General features: G+C 43.1%; 1 long non-coding RNA gene across 1 annotated transcript; it reads right to left on the bottom strand.

Annotated features, from left to right (window-relative positions):
• Positions 1 to 17,778: 17,778 nt before the first annotated feature.
• Positions 17,779 to 22,951, bottom strand: LOC144139564 (uncharacterized). The gene is made up of 3 exons (XR_013316272.1): positions 22,509 to 22,951; positions 21,030 to 21,299; positions 17,779 to 18,157 (listed from the first exon to the last, which is right to left on the bottom strand). It is a non-coding gene; the product is annotated as an uncharacterized LOC144139564 (long non-coding RNA).
• Positions 22,952 to 23,763: the final 812 nt, after the last annotated feature.

The following is a 23,763-nucleotide window of genomic DNA, read 5'->3' as shown; positions in this document are numbered from 1 at the left end:
ATGTTCTAACATTTGCTAGTTCCTCTTTGATTTACGCGCTCCAAGTCGCAGCGGCGCGGGGCAAGCAAAACACTCCTCCTTCTCTCACTGTTTTTTTTAACGGTAGATGCCCGCCGTCACCAAGGCACACGAATGCACATGGAGGCTGGTACAGCCACGGTGGACGCTCAACTCGCTAACCGCATGTGGCTGGTCATGGGGCCAGATTCTTTCACCCCCGGCAATGCGGCGTGATGGCCGGGGATCAGGTCCAAGATATACAAGGGTCAGGTGCCCCTCGCAAGTGTAAAGGTAGCTTTACAGGCCATAATTTCCCTTTCAAAGGTCCGCACTCGACCAGGAAGGCCCATACCGTTTAGAGAAACCAGTGGGTGCAAGCCGGCACGTGGATTCGAACCCGGTACGCCCCGCATACGAGAAGAGTGCTGTACCTCTCACCCACCGCTGCGGTTTTTAATTTCGTTCGTTCGTTAATTCACGTCACGATTTTGAAAGCACTACTGCCCGATACTTTTACCTAGTTTGGTTTTCCACTTTCCAGGGATGGGTAAGGTTAGTGTAGTTTATGATGTCCTGCACTGGTTGTGCCGTTTCAAAACAGAGAAAAGCTCTATTTACATAACTAATTGCACTACCGGGTGACGTTTTCAAGGGACACTACAGCAGGACCATAAGTGTACTTCCCGAACGCGCATTTCCATTTGCGGCAACCTGCATAACCCTCCTCAACATACCCATGATACGGATCTTAAAAGCACTACAATAAATCCCCGTGCCCCCCAGTAGATTCTATGCAGGTGATATCATTGTACCGATACCACGTGTTAGCAACACCCACATTCAACACCCGCTGCAATGGGCCACCCACACGGTAAAATGCACTAGTTGCCGAAGTCGGGCACACCTAGTGCTCGCCAGCAAAGACAGGGCTGTGCCACCAAAGACGGGAAGACCAAGCATGACCTCTCCAATGCCTATGCAAAAACCGAATTCCCGCCACGCCCATGTAAATGAACTTCACAAGGCTTGACGGAATCAGCCCTTGGAAAGTTCAAATTAGTGCTAACTTCCCTAAAAAATGCCAGAGCACAGGTTGTGTTTGAAAGTCTGAAGTTCGAAGCCGCAAATGCGGAGTTTCTCTGTGTCTCAGTGCCGCAAAAGATTGCTTCCTTAAATTTCACGTCAAAAAGTAGGAGCGTTGAAGCAACCAATCTTAGAGTCATTGAAAATGCACTCTTGGACACAACTGGAAAGTCACATAGCTGAGAATTCTTTTTGATCGTGCCTATGGTCATTGACACGCTTTACTACCAAGAGGTCCTATGTGCACACACCACAAATATATTTTTCTTAGATCACTAAGTATGTTTTGGTTGATATCACTAACTTTCGGTTTCTTTTGAAGGCATATTAAAAAAACACAATTTTTCTGCGAAATTATAATAAATTCCGTCTGATGGGTTCGTGCCACAAGAGTCTGTCTAAACGTTGTGCGCGGCGCGAAGTCAAGTGGCCTCAACGCAGGGGTGTTTTAGGCAGCCTTGGCTCCGCCTTCGTAGCCGCACGAAGTTATGCGAGGCTCTGACACCCGTGCCAGGCGGCCCGCGCCGGGGCAGTTTTGATCCAAAGCTTTACTAATTTCGTCCAGCCGTATCGCTGCGGATGCGCAAATTCCCCTTTTGCCCTCATAGACAACCCAAACAACACATCCCCTGAAGCGCATCGCGTGGTTCGCCTGGCCCGCTTTCAGCGCTGCGCCGAGGGCGCCGTTTTGAGTAGTTCATCTCAACGCATCCGCTTAGGGGCGCGCGGTCGCGGGCGCTCAGCTGATCGGCAGTAAACACAGGCCGGTGCATCCCACGCATGCGCCACTGTGTTGTCTCGGGCTATGGGACTCATCTTGCACACGGCGAAAAGGAACACCGCGTTCACAACGAATGAAAGCGAGGCAGGCCTCCTGTGAGGGTTGCACGGGGCCGACCAGGGTTGAGCCGTGGTCGGCAATACAGCTAAATCAAAGGTTAACCACGCGAAACCAAGACTCAAACGCAATGAACCAAACGTTTGATTTGCAAATCCAAGGTTTGCTGAGCCAAGCCTCAGCCATTTTTTAAATCTGAGATTTTTAGAGCAACTTGAACACGGACATTTTGGTCTGTCTCTTTGTCTGTCGGTCTTTCCCTGTATTTCTACACAACTATTTCTAAACACTCCAGTCAGTTTTGACGTTTATACTTGTAAATATGGTAGAGTCGCAAGATCTTATTTGGTATATCTGAGGCACAACATCAATACATAGGTGATATTTACAGTGTCTCAACATACATAAATGCTTCATTTAAAAGGCGCCAGATTTCCTTGAGCTTAGATAGCAAATGAAGTTTAGCCTCTGTGGGGATGCAGCACGCGAAGCCAAGATGTAAGAAAAGCCTCCACGCGGCCATGGTTCCGCCACGCGGCAGGAGCAATGAGGTGCGAAGCTGTGTGCGTTTCCCGGCGCCATTGCGAGATGGCGGCAACGTGTCGCTTCCGCGGTCGCTTCGGTGGCGCGCTGGAACAAGCGGAGCCAGAGCACGTCATTTTCCACCCTTCAGCGATCATGACATTGGTCATGAATTGCCAGCTGTCATAAATTGCCACTCGGCGCAATACTTGCGGTTACGTATGTAGAGGTAACTGAAATCGACGGCGTGGCGTCAAGGTCACAAACCATTTTAAATATGTAGCTAATATAATATATAATTATATTATTAATTATTAATTATTTAACTATTAATTAATTAACTATTATTAATATAATAGATCACAGATGGTTTGTTACTACCGTCCAGCACGAAGCAAACAGTCGCCATAAATGGAAGTCGGGCTAAAAATGTGGTTGTTCGTTCATAATGGGTTCTGCATATCCGCGAGCACACAGTGCACACCTACAAAAGTGGCATCTGACAACTCGTCCTCTGCTATTCGCGAGTTACCTTTTAAAGGGACCCTGTAACACTCTTCGTGCAGTGCACGTAAACCTGCGCGACGTTTAGATTAGACTTCCAGGACACCCGAGCCAAATATTACACGTGCACGTGAAGCGGTAAGCGCGCAAATCGCCGTGAAAAACACGGAAAAACCAACCGCTCTCTTTTCAATTCTCCTCATTATGCACCCCTAGCATGGCCTCTGCGACGTGAATCGGGCCATGGCTGTCCTGACTGACCTATGGGCTGTCGCTGGTAAACTTCGCGTCTAAATTCTGGCATTTCCTGTGACGATCATCCGTCGTCGGCGCTGTGTATGAACCTCTTCTATGTCTGAACCTGTCCGCATGCTTTTTGTGTTTGCTTTGTTTTGAGTGCGCGCGGAGTTGGAGTGACGAACTAGATATTCCATGTTCAACGAGCCCACTCAAAATTATACGTTTATAACTCCAAAAACGCCCTACCAGCCTGAGCGCTTGCTTGGGAGCAGGCCACCATGCCTGCTTTTTTGTGGCACCAGACCGGAAATAGACCCGTCCACGTTGCGGGGAAAAGGACGAAACTCCCCGGCCTATGACATATCGAAGGCCGCCGTACAGAACGCCGCGCGCCGCCCCCCTTTTTGGGAGAAAGCGCGCAGTTTTTGTCGCATTGTCCGCGGTTCAGTTGAGAGGAAACATTTATGCGCAATTTTTCATCGCGCGTAGTTTCAGTGATAGTGAACGGATTTTCATAATTCTTGCGGGAGGAGATTACTGGCAGAATAGACTTTACCACAAACTACATTGCGAGTAGTCGATGGTAAGTGTTGCAGGGTCCCTTTAAGTGACAATCTAATGGCGATCGTAAAAAAGTACCCCTCTGTGAGAAGAGACGCGATTACTTACTGGTCGTTGCATTCAGTCATTTTGAAAAGTCATCTCACGTAGTAGCCTGAATGTATTTTAATGTATAAAACTTCCTACACTGGAATTTCTTTTTTTATTTTTGCCACCTAAACTCACTGACAAATCTCCATTGTGTGATAGATGATGTTTTACTCGCAAGAATCGGTGTCTCTTCAGTGATAGCGACGTGGGCATTCTTGGACTTGCTATTTATTTATTTATCTATTAGCTATTTGTTTATTTGTTTGATTATTTATTCATTTATTTATTTTTGTATTATTCATTTATTTATTTATTTATTTATTTGTTTATTTATTTATTTATTTATTTATTTATTTATTTATTTGTTTATTTATTTATTTATTTATTTATTTATTTATTTATTTATTTATTTATTTATTTATTTATTTATTTATTTATTTATTTATTTATTCTATAATTAAGATTGATTGAAGTGCTGTGGCCGTCCAATTCCTTTCGCCGACCGGCCAATCCCTGGGTGAGTATGAGATAGTGGCCGACAGCAATCATCACCGGTGCCTGATCGCTGTGCACGAGTCGCATCTTCTGGCTGGTTCACTTGGACTGCCTGCCTCTCGATGCCGATCCGGCGGACTCAGTTTTCTGGCTAATAATTCCCGTTGCAACTGGTAAGAAGCCGAGAGGGATCGATAGGCAAGCAGACCATGGTAAACCAGCCAGAGGATTCGACTCGTGCAGCGCGAACACGCGCCCGTGATGATAGACGTCGGTCAGTGTCTCATACCCGCGCAGGGATTGGCCGGTCGGCGCATGGGGTCGGACGGCCACAGCACTTCGATCTATCTTCATTAAATGTATTAATGTATTTTTTCTCGCTTGTGATAAAGTTGAAACGCCCCCTGGGACAAGGTTCCGCAAAAATTAAACGGCTCATAGTTAAAAGTAATGCCAAACTTTGTGTCTAGCGTCTTCAGCCGGTTCCCCCAGACAGACGGGAGACAAGCATTACGTTGCAAGTATTTTACTAAGCTCAACCTGAATGTGTCCCCAGCTTCTGCCTCAGGTTATGACGTTGGAAGCAACGCTATGTCTCGGAGCCAAAACGTTGTCGACTGGTGACCATTGAAAACAGCTTTAATTGAACTCAGTTCATTTCAACCTGTGAGTGCCACTTAGGGTCGAAAGGGCTTATACAATATCTTAGGATTAAGCTGATGCCAGCCGGCCTTTACACGGGGTCTGTAGTAATCTAGAAAGTGCGATATAGCGCTGTGTTCTATTTACAGCCGTCAATAGAAACCGCCGATAGATCTGTAGAGAATTTGACTGCTTTTAAGAGCAAGTATTTTGTGCTCCCTTTGTGCAACAACCCCGGATTTGTGCACCCAAAGCGTCTGATCAGAACATTTCTAAATCTTGTCACGCTCTCACACTCAACCAGCATTCACCAAGTGAAATGTCACCGCAAATGCTTTGTTTCTACGAAGGTGACGCAGGGTAGTTGTAAAATACATCGTTCGCCATATAACGTGTGTTATACAGCCAAATACTTTCTACCAAGAAAGCATATTTAAAACCACTGGCTCAAATTGTGTCCGAATTTATCCGTTCGCTCCCCTTAAGTTTTAAGCCAAAACGTGATTGCTTTGCGGTATTTTGGGGGAGCTGGGATGGCTCTGTGTAGGTCGCACTAGTGTAGTGGCTATGAAAAGTTTCGCACAAGGATTGCACTTGCTGACTATAACACTTAAAAAGTATAATAAAAACTACAGTTTGTTTTATAATTTTTATTTTTGTACCTTTTTTGTTGGTGACAACTACTTCAAGGTCCTCCTTCGAATGACGAAATGGTTTTAGGGGGCCGAATAAGGCGAAAATAAATCATGTCGACCTTTAAGGGCGGTTCCGAAAAGATAATTTCAGGTCACCACAATCGTAAATGCCACTGAACGCCTTTTACAGAGCGACAAAAAGACAAATACCTTGCAAATACCTGAAATAGCCTTTTACCTGCAAAATATTAATCTGAAGCAAATCCAATTATGACTGTAAAGTGGTAACTCGTCAGATGAACACGAGTTTGGATATTCGCCGCGTTCACAGAAAATAAACAAAATAATTAGCTGACCTAAGAACCTATGGACTACCTGGAAAAAACCTAGAAATCTTTCCGATTTTCTGAAAGTGTTTAAAAGTTAAGGGAAATGGACATTTCTTTACACCAGATGCTAAGGTAAATTTGTCAGATTTTTTTTGTAGTCCACATTTATAAAAAAATGTGTAGCATCACATTTTTATTGGGGTATATAGATAAAATGGCTCAGCCCCTTATTTTTAAATAAAAATAGTAAATAAATTTACCTAGGTGTGTTATCCCCATCAAACCCGCCGTGGTGGCTCAGTGGCTAAGGCGTTGCGCTGATGAGAACCAGGTCACGGGTTCAATTCCCGGCCGCGGCGGACGCTTTTATGATTGAGGCGAAAAGCAAAAACGCACGTGTGTACGTGATTTCGGCGCACGTTAAAGATCACCAGGAGGTCAAAATTAATCTGGAGCCCTCCACTACGGCGTGCCTCATCCCCTGCGTTGCATTCGATCGTTAAACCCTATCAATAAAACCCAAATCAATCAATTCTCATAAACATTTTCTTTCAACACACCTAAAATCATGTTTCCATGACCGTTGTGCAACCATGCTGTTTACACCTACCGAGGCTAAAACAAATATTGCTGAAAATTGGTTGATTTTCGCATTCGTTCTTACAGAAACTTGCACAGCTCATTTCAATCGGCTCAGCACGGTACAGAAAACGCTTTCTTAAAAGCCTTTTTTTACCGTGTTCTTCAAAACAAAAAGTTTTACATTTTACGCATTTTTTCTAATATTCCTCACCATTATACATAAACTTTGCAGTACCATTGTGCACATCACATACATTCCCACCTGCCAGCAAATAGCGCGAGAACTTCTGTCTCTCTTCCAACCAGCTCGGCTAGTTTTCTTAGTCGGGTTTGGCTAAAACTTTTCCTTCACATTTTGTTCACAACAGATTCTCCACGGGCAGAGTGAAATCATTTGCCGTTAACGCCATGTGTGCAGTTGTACATATTTTGTAAAACAATATTGACCTTACGCTTTTTTGGCGGAAGAAGTACATCAGTTACACTAGGGTACGGTTGAATCAAGGCTTAAATTAGAAATGAATTGTCGCACCGAACGAAACAACCACACTGTGAAAATTACCGCAGCTGTACTGTATGCGTTGCGGCCTCTCTTCTACAGCTTTTGCAACACGTTTGAGGGAATCGCTGGGGAAGGATTCACAGAGTTGGAGTACTCACCCGCACCTTGGGAAAGCATGATTGGCTGATGCTCTTTGGCATCGTGTTCGACGGGCTGCGCCGCGGACGTTAGGTTCATCCTAGTCGCGGAACCGTGGACGGAAAACTGTCTTTTGACACAAACGCTTTTCGAACGCAGAAGCGTAGGTCTGATCGATGGGACGCTAAAGCAGGCGTGACGCGGGGAAGAGATTCGTCTTCTTCTCTCGCCCAGAGGCAAGGCACGCAGAATCACCCGAAATAAAAAGAGGTTTCATGTTTTTATTGAGGAAATGTAACGTAAAGAGTAAAATCGCGAAATGACACTGCCTATGTGAGCCACTTTGCTCTGCTACATGAATAGTTATGCTTCGGTCATTTGTAGCAATTTTTCATTCTTAGATTTCGCAATTTGAATTTCATTGAATTCGTATTTTATTAACATGCCCTCCAGCTGATACCCATCAGGAACTTCTAGTAGGAGGGGCAAATAAAATTGTGCAACAATCTGCAGACAATAGAATCCTTTATTTTCTTCCCTTGTTGCTACAGGTTATCTCGTCAGTCTCCGTAAGGAACTCCTACCTTGGTATTGTTCGCATTTACGAAAACATTATTACCGTGAAGACAATACACTATGCAGCAGAAGAATGATGGAAACGATAAAAGGGACCCATTGCTACTGATATCAACCACTTCGGACGATCGTGACGTCAAAATGTCGCATAATATTGTCATGCACGACCCTCGGAGATCTCGGGTAGAAGGCTAAGGAGAAAAAAATTAATGGGAAGCGGCTCTCATCCCGGAAGTGCGTTTCACCGTGTTGCGAATGCCGTCGGGGACAATCTCATAACTTTAAACTGGGGCTGGGGTGAAATTACGAAAATTGTATCTAAGAAAAGCTTTCCTATTTCTCCATTTCCTTTGCCGTTGCTGTCACTGTTAATGCTAACACAGCGTGTTGAAGTGCGTTTATTTTTTAACTGTCTTGGTTATGTACCGCCAGGGAGTGCGGCACTCGGTACTGCTGTTTTTTTTCTGGCAGGATATTTCAACACTCAGTACAGTTACTACACAAAGATTTCGTCCCATAATACTGTTCTCTAACATAAACAGCGACGTGGACGGAAGTGCTTTTCCTCATGCAGCCGGCATTCGACGTTCTCTCTTTTTTGCAGACTTCAGGGCGCATTCCAGAGTAGGAGAAAAAAAAACTGTTGCCAAAGCGTAACTTTTAAGTAGGACTTTGATGAGTATGATATTTTATAGTTTTCTGACGCGACATAACTGTAAGCCACTTCACCTTGCGCAGTGAATTAAAACTGCTTTTCATAACATGTGTGTGCGGTTTTCACAAAGGCCGAGTTTCGTACTAATATCCCGCAAGATCGTCTCATTTTTTCAAAATGAAAGCAGTACTGCGAGTGTAACTTCAAAACTTGTATTGACCTCTCGTGTTTAGCATCCCGATGACGCCTCTTTAGGCTATCATTTTTAGGCTATATTAACATACTACCCTGCCTAAGAAACTGCTTCAACAGCCTCAGCACGAATCACATCGCTTTCAACACACCAAAGAGTTGGTGCATAATCATGTAACATAAAATATTTTGCTTAGCCTTTTCTTCCCAAAATACCCGTAGTATCAAACTTCCTTCCAGCCGATATTGTTTTCTTCCACGACAATCATTTGGTTCTAAAAGCATTAGGTAAAATTTTATCATTATCATCATCGTCGTCACCCTGTTTACGGCCACTGCAGGGGAATGGCCTCTCCACAGAACTCCAATTATCTTAGTCCTGTGACAACTGCGACGAATTTATTCCCAAAAACGTCTCTATTTCATCTGCCCATCCAACTTCCTCCCGCCCCATGCCACGCTTTCTCCTCTATTGATCCACTCTGTTATCCTTAGTGACCAACGGTTATCTTGTCTTCGCATTACATGCCCTGCCCACACCTGTTTCTTATTCTTAATTTCTACTAATATTTCCTTAACACCTGTCCGCTCCCTGATCCACTGCGGTCTCTTCTTATCCCGTAATGTTACAGCTATCATTTCTGTTCTAGTGGTCGCTGAGTTGTCCTCAATTTAAGTTGAACTCTTTTAGTGAGCCTCCATGTTTCGGCCTCGTAGGTGAGTAACGGTAAAATGTAGATATCATACACTTCTTTTATTAGAAACAATACCGACCGAATGCACTATACACCATTCCTATCCTTATAATTATGTCTGCCTCATGGGTACGTCAGCGGTCCCTAGTTGCCCTAAGTAGATGTATTCGCTTACCACTTCCACTTCCTCGCCACCTATTTCAAACCGCTGTGCTTTCTCCCGAGGCTATTGAGCTTTGTTTAGTTTTTTTAAGAATATATTCGGGTACACAGTTCTGCTCTGCTTGTCCAGTGCGATAAGCATGCTTTGTAATTCGTCCCCCGACTTACTTCATGCTTATCAGCTTATCTGAGGTTACTGAGGTGCTCCTCACCAACGCTTACGCCTACCTCTTCCTCATTCAATGTGCAGACTACTTGTTGTACACATGCTGCGAATAACATAAAAGAGAGTGTGTCTCCTGGTTTGACTCCCTTGCTCATAGGTATATAACTGTATGCCTTATGAAGGACGATGGTTGCTGTGAACCCATTGTATCTATCATTTTATATTCTAACGTAATATCGTCTACACCGTGGTTCCGTAATGCCTGAATAACTGCTGAGGTTCAGACGGAGGCAAGTTCTTTTTCGTAATCCATACATGCTATATATATATGGGTTGAGTATACTCCGCGCACTTTTCCTTCACTAGTTTGAACATGCAACTATCGTTCATTGTTGAATACCGTTTACGAAACCCTGTTTCTTTATTAGGTTGAATAAAATCCAAAGTGGCACAAATTCCATTAGCAATTACCTTTGTAAGTACCTTCTAGACGAATGATAGTAAGCTGATCGACCAGTAACTTTAAAAATTTTGTGTCTCCTGTCTTATGGATTAGAATGATGTTCGCGTTCTTTCAAGATTCCGGTACACTCACGGTCATTAGGCATTACGTATACAGATTTGCCGTTTTTCAAGAACAATTTTAATGCGAACTTTCGACAGGTATGCTTTCATCTGACACTCAACAGGTGTTTTGCCCTCTTGCATTTCATTCAAAGCCTTCTTTACTTCGGTCGTTTTTGTTTCAATGTTTATCTTCTCTGAACTACTGCTCAGTTGGATGTTATCCTGGAGGTCGCACCTACCGTACATTTATTTATAGAACTACGCGGCTACAATAACTTTTTTGTCCTTACTTGTGATGTCATTGTCTTGCTTGCCTTTAAGTGCGTACATCTGATTTTTACCCATGCCCAGACGCCTCTTCACTGCTTTTAGGCTGCCTCCATTCTTTAAAGCATGCTTGATCACTTCCATGTCACGCTTTCGTATGTCAGCTGCCTTACCGTCACTGATTAAATTCAAGAGCATCGCTAGTTTTATTCTGTCACCTGGAGTGGAGATTGTCATGCTTTGCCGTTTTTATTTGATATTTCGTTTCTTGGGAACGTTCACCAGTATCCTGTCTACCTTTCCTAGCTCCGAATTCTACTGCAGACTCCGTAATAATATGCATAAGATTGACGCCAGATTTCAGCGTCGAAACTCTGCTTCCTCGGTTAAAGATGTTTATCATGACTGGATGGCCATCCAGAATTCTTCATGGTTACGTCTTACGGTTATCCGATTGATCGGATTCTTTCATAGTAGCTTTTCGGGGTCCCTCCTCAAATCCAGCCTAATTCGAAATCTTACCCTAAGATGGTCACTACACCTCACCCTTCGGAGCACTTCCACATCGTGCACGCCGCCAGGGTTATCCACATAGCATCAAGTGTGTTTATATTTTTGTGCTCTTCATTCGGGCTCCTCAACGTCCACTTCCGGGGCTCCCGTTTGCAGAAGGAAAAATGTTTTTACCGCGTATAATTTTAGGGGCGCAGCGTTCTAAGGGAACGGCCTATCGGCGTTTCCTCTCGTCACAGTCTCATCGCCTCATGTAGTCACGGTACTAGAACAACGGTACACTCGTTTTGTATCGCCTCGCGCTAGAACGTAAAGCATACTTAAAAAGTACACAATGTATAAACCTGTTTGAAATTAGCTAACACGATTTGTTGAACGTTCCCTGTTCGTGTCAGCAATCATCAAGAACAAGCACAAGTAGGCTGTGGACGAGTTATAGTTCGTTTTACACTCAAGCACATGCCGGCCCTCGACGCTAGCCCTGATTCGGTCGCGTATTTTCAAAGGCTTCGTAACACAGGGCACCCCATGACATGTCAGCTTGAACGATGGAGAAAAGCAATGGAGCGTTGTCGTTTGCTGTGGTGCAAACCTGAAGCGACCTGAGCCATACCTGAACGCGTAAATTTGAGTCGAGAAAATACTTAAAAAAGAGGCAATGAGAAAAAACTAGGAGATACATCTGCTGGAGCTCGAAGTCAAGCCGCCAGCACACATATTCAGTACTCTACAACGGGGCTACAGAGACCAAACGGCGGCCTGGTTGTAGCAGGCGCTCCAAAGCTTAGCGCGAGCAGTACAATCACACGTCACGTGGGTGCTCTATGCAGCAAAGCGTTTTTGAAACACGCGATCATGTCGCGTGGTCATTCGAGGAACAAAAGGCACACTCACCGGGTTCCCGGGCCTCGTTGATCACGCAGGATGAGCCCCCAGGGCAAGGCGGGGGAATAGCCCTGCACTCGCGTTGACACCTGCCACTACTCCAAACTGGGGCACATGGGGCATGCACATTAATTAGATCCGGTTCAAAGCAACAGAGGGTGCCACCGCCTCAACAAGCGCTCGATTGGCAAGATCAGCGCGCGCCGTGTGGCAAGAGAGACTTAGAATCTTTGAATACACTAATGCACAGCACGCTTCGCCTCGTCCCAGGTTTCACGTCAGCGGAGATGGCCGGGAATTTTTTATTGAACACCTACACTGCAATCTTTCGCTTGCTTTTTTTGTACTTTCACTTGCCTATTTGATGCCTCTAGCATAGGGGGTAAAATACATCAATTTAATCCTCATACGCTTCTTCACAAAGCCAAACAACACACTTTTACCACTTTGTTGTTTTTTCAGTGTTGCGATCATAAGGCACACATTTTTATTTGCATTGGATCTGGGCAGCTGATGGATGTAGAAGTCCGTCAGCGTTGAACCTCGCCAGGACAATTACTTCTGTGGACCTCCACAAGAGTGGGTGCTGATTAGGTCACTTTAGCAAGAAGGAGCAGAAATGCAGTTGTGGCATTTCAGATGGCCTAGCTTTCTGAGCACATCAAATACGACTGTAGCAGCACGCGATCAATGCACGTGTTGATTTAATAATAATTATTGTTTCTGCAGCATTTGCTAGTGTTGAACAGTGCTGCCGCAAGGAGGGATGACAAAAACAGTTCAACACAACCTGTGGAGCTCTCTGATTTATTGAAGGCATATTCAAATAAAATTTTACCTATTCTGCAGTTATCACATCAAAATCGTTTATTACAAACACGTGTACTTCATGATAAAAAAACAGGAAGATCACTCCCAATCATTTTTCTATTTATTTATTAGTTTATTTATTTATTTCCTAAACTGGTTGCAATTGTCAGCTGTTTCAGGGATGGGAGGAAAATAATTTTACACAATCATGTAACATTAGTTTCCCGATAGACAAATAATGCAATCGGAAAACACCTAATGAAAACTTACCATCAAATGATTCGGCTGTGGGTGTGTCAATAAATATATCTGCGTTAAGGTTGTTCCACTCGACTACACTTTTTACAAGAAAAGAAAATTTGAAGACATCAACGCATGGCAGGTACGGCATCACTGCATAAGAGTTACCTGTTCATGGTGCAACTCGCCCTGGAGGGTGAAACTTTAGCCTGGAATGAAAGTTGAATTTATTATTGCTCAGTTGATACAAGAATTTCAGCCTAGCCATTTTTTTGCGCGTTGAGAGTTCGGGTAACCGGCACAACATAATAACGCAGGTGCAGACTGCGTTCTTCGGTACGCACCGAAGATAAACCTTGCAGCTAGTCTTGGAATCCGTTCGAATTTGTTTATCAAACCCACTTGCTGCGAATACGACACTATACTAGCGTACTCCACTGTAAGCTGTATAGTGTATTGGTACGCCTTGAGCTTCACGTCGCGTGTAGCAACTTTTAAATTTCGCTTTAACATACTGATTTTGCGTTGAGCAGATCTGCAGATGTTATCGATGTGCTCGTCCCAGTTCATATTGTTTGTAATTGTGACCCCGGCATGCTTCAGCTTACTGGCATGCTGAAGTGTAATATTAATTATTGTCTGAGTATTTATTTCTCAGTAATTGTAATTATTTCTCAGTAATTGTCCCAGTAATTATTGTCTCAGCTACATTTATGTAAGCTGACTTATCAAAATTTATTTTCATGCCCGATGTAATAAACCAGTCGTAAATTTTTGAAGGATTTCGTTTAACATCACTTCATCGTGAACATTCTTTACGCGACAATAAATCAGGAAATCGTCCGCAAATAGACGTAGTTTAATGTTAGAATCAATGTCATTAGCATAGTCATATAAATATAAAAGAAATAATATTGCTTCTAACCGTTCCTTGGAGCAGACCCGATAAAACCGGTAGAAAAGATGATCGTTCGCCAGCTTTTTGGACATATTTTTTTTCTTTTTGTAAGCTACGCATGAATCGATTTCACGATTTGCAAGTACACTCCATGTTTGTATAATATCTCAATAAGTTTAGTGTGACACACTCGATCAAAAGCTTTTGAGAAACGAATAAATATTACATCGATTTGCTCTTTGTTGTTACTTCCAAGGCCTAATGCATGGGAAACGTCAAAAAGCTGCGTTACTGTCGACAAGTGTCGGTGAAAACCATTCTGCTTTCCATAGAATAAGTTTGTTATTTTCAAGGTATTCAACTAGATGTTTCGATGTTATGTGTTCTAACACTTTACACGCTCCGCATGTAACGGAAATTGGTCTATAAGTCTCGGGCAATCACTTATTACCCACTTTAAAAACAAGTAAAATACGGGCATGGAGCCAGTCTTCTCGCACACTTCCGGTGCGCAATTTCACCACAACATGTCCCAAAAAAATGGGGTATCTATTCACAATAGCGCTTTAAGAACTCAATGGGTATTTCATCGGGACTGCAACATTTTTTTGTTATCTATTGCAACAACAACGCTACAATGCCATCTCGAGAAATGTTGATATTATTAGTATCTCCACACAGCCAGAAAGAATCGGTTGTATCTGGGGGGTGCCTATTACTCTTAGGTGGAAATACCGTATCAAACATACTGTTAAACACACACTAAACATTTTTACGCCCACAAGGGTGCTTCAGCTTGTCGCCGCAGGAACACCCTAACAACTGAATATTTTACGCCCTTTAGGGTGCTTGGATTTTGTCGCCGCAAGAGCACCCTTTGTGAAGCACCCCAGAAGGCAGGTGCCTTATAACACCCTTTTCCGCCTAAAAGTATCCTAGGGTGCTACTTAGCACCCCAATCTGTAGGAGCATCTTCTGCAAAAGCACCCACCTAAAGGGTACAAAAAGGGTGTGTCATCCTCGGTTCACAAATGATGCAGCAGGTGTGAGACCACATATTGCACAATATAACACACGATTATGGTATGAAACATTCGTGCTTTCCAAGTTCGGTTCTGTGAGACATTCCATTGAAGCTCAACGTCAGCTGATAATTTCGTTCAACTTGTGTCGCCGATTGTTAAAACATCAATTTAAAGAGTCAGGAGCCACATCTCAGTACAGAGTTATAACTTTAGAGGTAGTTGATTACCCAAAACTTCGTAAAAAACCATTTATATGTTCAGTTTGCCGAACTGCAGTACACATCCTTCGAGCTTCACTGCACAGCCTAACCATGCTGTGCAGTGAAAGCAATTAGGTGTGCAACACTTCAACCACACAAAACTTCCTTGAACCTTAAAACCCTTGGCTTCTCAGTATTGCATCAAACTTCCAATCAAGGTAGCTACTTGCAATGTTTAGTGCCTTATTCTTGAGCTGAGCAGGAAGGTTCAATATGAAGGAAGACCAAATGCAAAATGTATAGTTTCCTCCGTAATGCGGCTCATAATATAGTTCCCTCCGTACTGTGGCTCATAATCTACTTATAAAAGTTGGGTACCCAAGCCATTTATTTTCGTTTGCATTAGTCTTTTTGCTTTACGAAAAAATATTCATATGGTACAGCACTTGCAAGGTTTGGAGGTATATGGAGTTTTATAAGCATACCTTTAGACTAAATGACCCCACATAGCAATAACAAGAACTGCAAACATCACAGAACAATGCATCCAAGTTCCCTGGTGAAGCCCATGGTTGAAATGTAATGTCATTGTTCAGAAAACATTATTTTATCATGAGGCTAGCTTGTACATGATTATGTCCCTGCCGGTGGATGTGGGGTCATTTGTCACTGTTGCAAATGAAAAGCCAACAGCCAGGGCCCATTAGCTTTGGCTAGAATTACGAGGTGCCTCACGGCAAGCATTCTACGTCGATAGACTTTTTTAGAGTTGACTAGAACTAAAATCAGCAAAAGATTCTCTACAAAACATTCAGTCTATCCGTAGCTTTAGGGTTTGCTAATTTCCATATTTGGGTTTCTTCTGCCTTTCTTAACAACATTTTTCTTTTGATAAGAAGGTGCATAACCAAAAGCAAAAAGCTTTTCTGTAAACCTTTGGCAGGTATATAATTGTTACAAAATATTTTACTCTAAATACGGCAGCTTAAACTGAGAATATTTGCATTTAAAAACATTAAAGTAAGTTTAAATTGATCATAAATTTTTAGCTGTTTTTACACAAAACTGTACATGGGATATGAAGTGCACCACAAGGAGGGCTTTGGATTAGCTTTAGCAAATTTGGGACATTTAAGGTGCACTGAAATCTCTACACATGCGCTTTTTCACTTTCTGCATCCACCAGGAAAATGGCTGCCAATTTAGACAGCGATTCTAAATAGTAGTTGACGTGCATTTTAAAATGATCTCAAACATTATAGCCACAAAATTAATTTTTACAAGTTGTAGACATTGCCCGTTACACCAGACATTGGACTACACTGTCAAGAGCTTTGACATCTACAATGACGTCTACAAAGCAAGCTTATACTGGCAGAATGTTTCATACCATAATTACTGTGTGTTCAGAGCTCACGTGTGAAGTATGGATACTGCTGCTTCAGCAATAACCGAGGATGAGCACCCTTCCTGGTTCTGAAAAAAATAACAGAGGAAATGCCTTAAGCATGATTCTGAAACAGGGTTGACAGAAACAAGAATGAACAAGAAATCCTTTCGAAACATGTAAAGCAATGCAAACAAATATTTATTTCAACTTCATTTCTACAAACGACCACCTTATGAAGACTGGTGATGGGGTATGGGCTCAAAAAAAGAGCAGAGAGCACTTATACAAATGCTACAGGGAGCCTTCGCAACCAAATATTGTTTGAGCACCTAAACTAATCACTGTACAACAAACTCATAAAAAAATGTTTGAATGCATAAAAAACAGGTGGTAAACACAGGAATCAGTTAAAACAGAATGGCGGTATAAGTTTGTCCCGCCGTTCTCTTCTGTGTCCTGGGTTTTCCTATGGTTTTTCATCCATTCAAACATGTACCGGCTAGCCCAGTCCAACGCCTTGGTATCATAAAAATATGGATAGTCAATCCTTACAGAAAGTAGAAAAAAAGAGTATAAAGTAGGTGACAAATTTAAAACGACAGCAAATTGGTTGGCTTTTAATTTTAAATGATAATATTAAAAATAATGGCATGAATGAAAGTAAGCAGCACGCGAAGTACCTTGTTGCTAGCCCGACATTCCACTTTGAAGCAAAATGTCCGCTTTCAACACTACATAGGCTAAACATGCAATGAGGCATTCCTTTAGGAACACAAAATATACCATATTTGTTAAAAGAGCTACGAATTAGTTGAAAAAACCTGACCACAACAAACTGGAATTAGTGACTAGATACAGTTTCAGAAATACACAGCGACACCATATAAAAATATATGGTTCCCATACAAAGATTGATCATAACAAAAATTCAGGACTACATTTATCAGACTGGCATCAATGTGCAAAGCAGCCTAATGAAGGAAGACGGTCTTCACTAAAAACATGTTAATATTGAGAGCTCATGTGCTTCCCTGGAAGTTGGGTGTGTAAACCCACTGACATCTTAACTAACATGCCTGAATCATCACTTTATAGACATTGAGGAATTTTACGAATTGCTTTATTGTAGTGAGCTGTCTACTTTATTTCCCTATTTTTCTTGGCATTTCGTGTCTAATTCTAAATTTGGTGACTAGATAGCTTTTACTATGGTCATGCACTGGTGACAACGAATATTTGATTTTACTTTAAAAAAAATTTCAGTTTTGTTTTATTGCTCACCAGCCACCGACCTGAAATATCAGAGGCGCTTAAAACGTATGTTGGCATTTCCTTTCTGCGCTGTAGTACAACTAATCATGACTTTTAACATAATTTGTTCACAAATCGTAAAATTTGGAAAGTATTCAGCCGAATGAAAATGTCATTTCAGAAGCATGCACAATCAACAAGGCCTCAATGACTCTCACGACATGGTCCACTTGTTTCTGTCACAAATAACCTGAGTGCAGACACATTCCGCCGAAGACGAAGGTAACATGCCCTCTTGGGTGATGAATATTTAAAAAGCCTTACGAGTAAATTTGCTGCTGAGCACGTGAAATTGTGGCATTAAAACAAAAGATCCCTCTGCGGCATCTTTCACTTGGAGGAGCGCTTGACCACAAACTTTGAGAAGCTGGAAAATGCTCCATGAGCCGCTCCAGCCAGCAGAAACGATGCAGGACACAAGTTGGTAGCCGGACCGTTGGCATCCTGCGATTGTGAAGATATTTCTGTTTAGTAGATGCTCTTCTTTTTGTACCACTGTTTATTTCACCTTTAACAAGCAGCTGAACTCCGTAACGTTCGTATAATAAAATGCTGCAATGCGGAACAGTTAGCAGGGTTACCTCAATTTTGCTTTTCTACGAATTAACACAATGTAGGTAATCTGCACACAACTACAATCAAACTGCAATTTTCACCTACTTCACTGCTAACATCAGCGTTTGACTGCTCAAGCACAAATACAGGTTAGACATGTGAGGAATCTGCTAAACTTATCCCCACAAACTGAACAATCAGGCATCAGAAATCGGCAAGGAAGGAGGTGTCACCTTTAAATGGCACTTTTTTCGTTGAAAACATAAACAACACCTGGAAGCTTGAAGCGTGAAAGGGGGTCTTTCATGCTGACAATGTCAGAACATAGCTTGCTAGTGGGCACGTGCACGATGTGCACAATGTGTTTCTTGAAAATGCGTGCAAAAGCTTGATTGATGTGTAGGACGAGAATTGCAGCACGTTTTGACACAGGCCTTGTGGACGCTTCTGCCTGCTAATGTCAATGCGGATTCCTGCTAGTCGCCCTCTTCGCTTCTTTTTGAATATAATGCTTTAGGCAGCCACAAGGACTGCATCAAAACGTGCAGCAATTACCTATGTCCCACACATCGGTGAAACTCACGCACACATTTTCAAGAAACGCAGTGCATACATCATGCATTTGCCCACTAGCAAGCTGCGTTCTGACATTGTCAGCGTGAAGGACCCCCTCTCACGCTCCAAGCTTCCGGATATTGTTTATTAGATTCCATGCGCTGAATGCAAATCAGTGTACATTGGCGAAACGGGCAATCTGCACACAAGATTACCGCAGCACTGGAACGAAGTGAACAAGGGCCATGCAAAAACAAATCCACTGGCAGAGCACCGTGAGAGGACGGGATACGTGGTCGACTGGAACAAGACAAAATTACTGACAACTGAGTGCAATCTATCTCTTCTCGATTACTGCTCGAGTCCCTCATCGTTCAGACGACGCCCAACATTATCAACATAATGGATGGCAATCTGCACCATATCTATGCAAACTCATTGCACCGCGTAATGCCCAATATATAGCTTCGTTTTCCACGACACATGCTCACCGTGAACAAGCCCCAAACCGTTAAATGACTTTCTTGACTTGGTCAGTGTCATACGTTTCATCATTGCAATAATGCTTTTACCTGCCTACACGGCATTCCGTCAAACACTGGACTACACTACATGAGCCATTGCCGTTCTTAACCTGAGTATATAACCTTTCACTACTGCTATGAGATAGACCCATAAACGCACTTCAATATGACCTTTATATTTAGCTCTTGGAAACATGTGTAATTTCACTTTTATGTTGCACCTGCTACAGCAGCTGGTAATATACCAAAAATATGAAAACAAAACTGTTGTTTAACACGCCAAAGCTACAGTTGGTATATGGGGAGCACTGTAGGGGAAGGCTTCGCATTCATTTTGACCACCTGGGTATTTTTGTGCGCACAGAAATCTCAAAACACGGGCGTCTTTACGTGTTGCCTCCATCTGAAAAGCGGCCACACCAAGCGGTATCTAACCGACATTCGCCTCCACAGCGCATTACCCTAGATACTGCAGTGGGTTAAACATATGAAATAAAGCGAGTTTTGGAGTGCAAATGAAAATATTATCACACGTCTTATTTTCCCAATCGATCTACCTTTTGAAATCCACCGTGCAATCCCCCCTCCCCTACCGGCCTCCCAAAACACCTTTGTCTCAAGAGGTAATCAGGCTGTTGTTAATTAAGTAAGTATTTACAATTCGAGACTTGCCACCGTTAAAGTCATGCACTTTGTTTTAGAGATAAGCGACATTAGCCATTTGCAGCACCAGGAGTTAATTGTTTTAGGATCAGATTGAAAGCATTGACGGTAGTAGTTGAAAGAAATTGTGTGATAAATTAGAACATCATCTGCAAATAGACCTACATGGGAGGATATGCAACGTGGAAGATAGACAGGACCAAGCAACCTGCCTGGGGAGACAACAAAGTGGCACGAGCAAAAGAAGTATATACTTATTAGAAGTAAACTGCCTTTGAGAAGAATGAAAATCTTTCACTCAAGTGAGGACATTATGGTGTAGTTTGAGAAATAGTCTATGGCGTGCAATGCTATTGAATGCTTTAGAATAATCGAGAAAAACTACCGCAGTTTGTAAGCCTGCGTCAATGGATCAATGTAGATCGTGAACAAATCCTTAAAGTTGTGTTTCTCAAGTAACCCTTGTAAAAACCGTGGTGATATTCGAATGTGATATTGTGATTTTATAAATAATTAGCGACCTGGGAGTGGATGAAATGTTTCCCGACCTTGCATATGGTGCTTGTTAGGGAAATGTAATGGTGAAGTACCGTCTCCTGATTTAAAGATTGGTGCTACCTCGACTATCTTCCAATCATTGAAAATAGTGCCTTTCATGAGAGACTGGGAAAAAAGCGCTGCCGGAATTCTACAGACTGCGGGATGTACTTTTCGGTATAGGATGATTAATACCAGTATGATCTGAAGTAGACCAGTTTGTATTGCAAGTTCAAAACCATATCGAAAGATCCTAAATGTTTGCTTGGCTTGATTACATACCAATACTTGCTTCAAAGTCAGCTCAATTTCTCTTCTTGCCCTTTAGTCATCGGCCCCAGATTCTCTTCAATATCTCTGCTAAGCAAGGACACGCTCCAAACGCACAGCACTGCGTCATGAAAATGTTTCAAATAATCAGAGGCCACAGCACTGCTAACAGGTATACATCATGGCAGGTTCCACAACATGCAATAACTAACCTGAAAGTACATAATCGGTGGGTGCACCGATATGGCAGCAGTGCCTGGACCGATGTGTCGAGCAAATGCGCTGACTTCTGAACGGGTGGTCCAAGCGGCCAGATGATGGATGAATGACCATTCCTGGCGGCAAAGCGTACGGAGCACCAACGAAAGGCCAGGCAGTACTTGGGTACAGCAGGTGCAGTGTCAGTTGGCCAAGGGAGGCCCTGGCAAAGCCTTTGAAACTGGACTGGAAGGCAGCTGACCCAGGACAGCCAGCAGCAGCACCTGCAGGTGCATAATCTGTGAGTGTGCTGACACTTGTTGAAATACAAGAAGAGCACACACAAAGCACGAATGCTTACATCAAGTAGATTTTTAATCGTTTAAAGACAGTAACCTCCAAGGCACTAATAAGAACATTCCCAGAACACCCCAAGTGAAATTTAGGTCACAGTAAGAATGTATTTATTAGACCCGCAGGTACTGTGAGTGGGGTATGCAGGATATATGCAAAGCTCACTGCTGAGCTAATGTGCATGGAACGCATGCTAGCAGCTCATCGCTTGCTTTCAATCGGAACTGGTGTGTGATAGTTGAGGCTCCTCCATTTCAATGTCTGACTTGTATCTGCACGTTCAATTCTCCAATATAAATCGAGTTGAGTGCCTACAGCTTTCTTGTTAGTCTCTGTATGGCCTGCGGTTTTGCAAAAATGAGAACTTGCGAATTCGCTCAATTTTCTGCACTAATTTAAACAATACATATGCCTCTGATATCATGCCCCAGACTTCCCGAGAGCCACTCTGGCGGAATTGGCAGGCGCCTTGTAGGCGTTGTGAAATCTCCCCCACTACCCCGAGACTATGCTAACTCCCTGCGAGGCCACATGCGCGCATATAACCTTCAATTTGCACGTATGTGAATTCTTCGCGGCCCGAAGACCGCGAGGCGTACGGTCGCCGGTCTCGCGAGCGCAATAGCTGCGAAGCGCACTGCACGTCATTCGTGTAGGGGGGGGAGGAGAGGGGGGGATTTCACAACACCTACGAGACGCCAGCCAAGGAATCAAGTGTACGCTTTTTCACATGCACTTCCAGGGAACCTCCTGTTCATGTTATTTCTTGGTATACCACGGGTATTCACGAGGGAGGACTAATCACAGCGTTGTGCTACTCACGCGAAATTGCGACTGCGATCTGCAACCGCAAAGGCACTGTTTGAGAGACACATAAACAAACGCCCCCGTGTTAAAGAGCCTTGCGTGATGTGAAATTATTAGCAGCCGTGTACCACAGCGCGAGCATCGTAGCCACGGTCTAGCTTCAGCGTAAATTGATGCTGACTTCTGCGGAAACGGTGGACTGGGCGCCACAGAAGTATACTAACTCACGTAGGCTCTCAGAGCAAACGAGATGGGGGTCTAGCGAATTACTGACCCATAAACAACACAACTCGTTCCAACCAAATACAGAATAATAAAAAATGCGTACTTACCCGAGCAAAAACGATGTTTCCAACGTACAATTCTCCTTCACTGTCGTCTTCATCTCGCGGACACACGAACACGCTTTGTTCTGATGCAATGTCATCCACTTTTGACGCGCAGTGTTTTATCCGGCGATGATCGTTCTTCCGGGGTACCCATGCTCAACACACGCGTAGGTTGGAAGGGTAGACATCACCCATAAAGCTTTTATAACTATGATTTAAGCTTGAAATAGATAAAACTAATCAAATGACGCCAGCAACCACTCGGCACAAAACGCCATGAAAAAACACACAAAAAGTGAGAGATAGTTGCCAGACTTCAAATGCAGCACCTCTATGTTTGACGAAAATTGTGTTAGTACTGTAATGTTGGTAATTATCCTTCTGCTTTCAAAGTCTGAAATGTGTTTATAACTTAAATTTAAGGTTTTTAAAGACAAAAATTGAATACACATAAAGTAATTGACATATATACTGATATTGAAAAGAGGTTTTGACGTTTGTTTTGGTTTTGTTTTCACGGCGGGCTTCTCAAGAGAGAAGGCGCGAGAAAACGAGCTACTTTGGGTTTAGGAAGAGGGCGGTAAATGTTGGCGTGATAGAAAGCAAGGAACAGGCGCTCACCCTGGTCGTAAAAAAAGAGCTAATAAAACCCTCACCTAAAAAAAAACAGGTTCGACGAGGAATCGAACCATTGACCTACAAAACAGTAAACGGACGCGTTAACCCTGAGCTATGTCGGCAGGTGGTTTCTTTTTTTTTGGATAAACAAAAAACTTTATTTACAGAGATATATACAGGATCACATGAGATGATTGCAGGGTATTCGTCGTACACAATAGCAGCTCTACGCATGCAGAAATATAGGCGCTTACTGCCTTTACGCTAGCATGGCGTACGTAAGTTAATTGTCAACGAATATTGTCGCTTGTGTTTAGTTTATGCTGCATTTTTGAAATTCTGGCTGTCCTAACGCTTGTTTCTCACGCACCGGTCTTGCAGACGAGGCCGCATTGCTAGCGCTGCAAGCGATTGAGCCAAAGCTCCCTTATTTGACTCAAGAAAAGCTATCGCAGTCAACCCGACCTTTCCTGCGCAAGCCACGGTAGCCACGAAATAAATGGAATGTGCCGTTAGAATTATGGCGTTGATAACGCTTGTTTGTCCGGCACCGTCTTGCAGACAAGCAACGACGCGCTAATACTACAAGCGATGTCACTCCTGGCATGTCAGGCGCATCAAACCCGTCGTGTAAACCGAC

The sequence above is a fragment of the Haemaphysalis longicornis genome, unplaced genomic scaffold (genome assembly GCF_048455015.1).
Source record: "Haemaphysalis longicornis isolate Haplotype H1 unplaced genomic scaffold, Haemaphysalis longicornis Haplotype H1 scaffold_5, whole genome shotgun sequence".
NCBI lineage: Eukaryota > Metazoa > Arthropoda > Arachnida > Ixodida > Ixodidae > Haemaphysalis > Haemaphysalis longicornis.
Note: the sequence above shows the minus strand (reverse complement) of the source record. Positions and strands in the feature narration are given on the sequence as shown.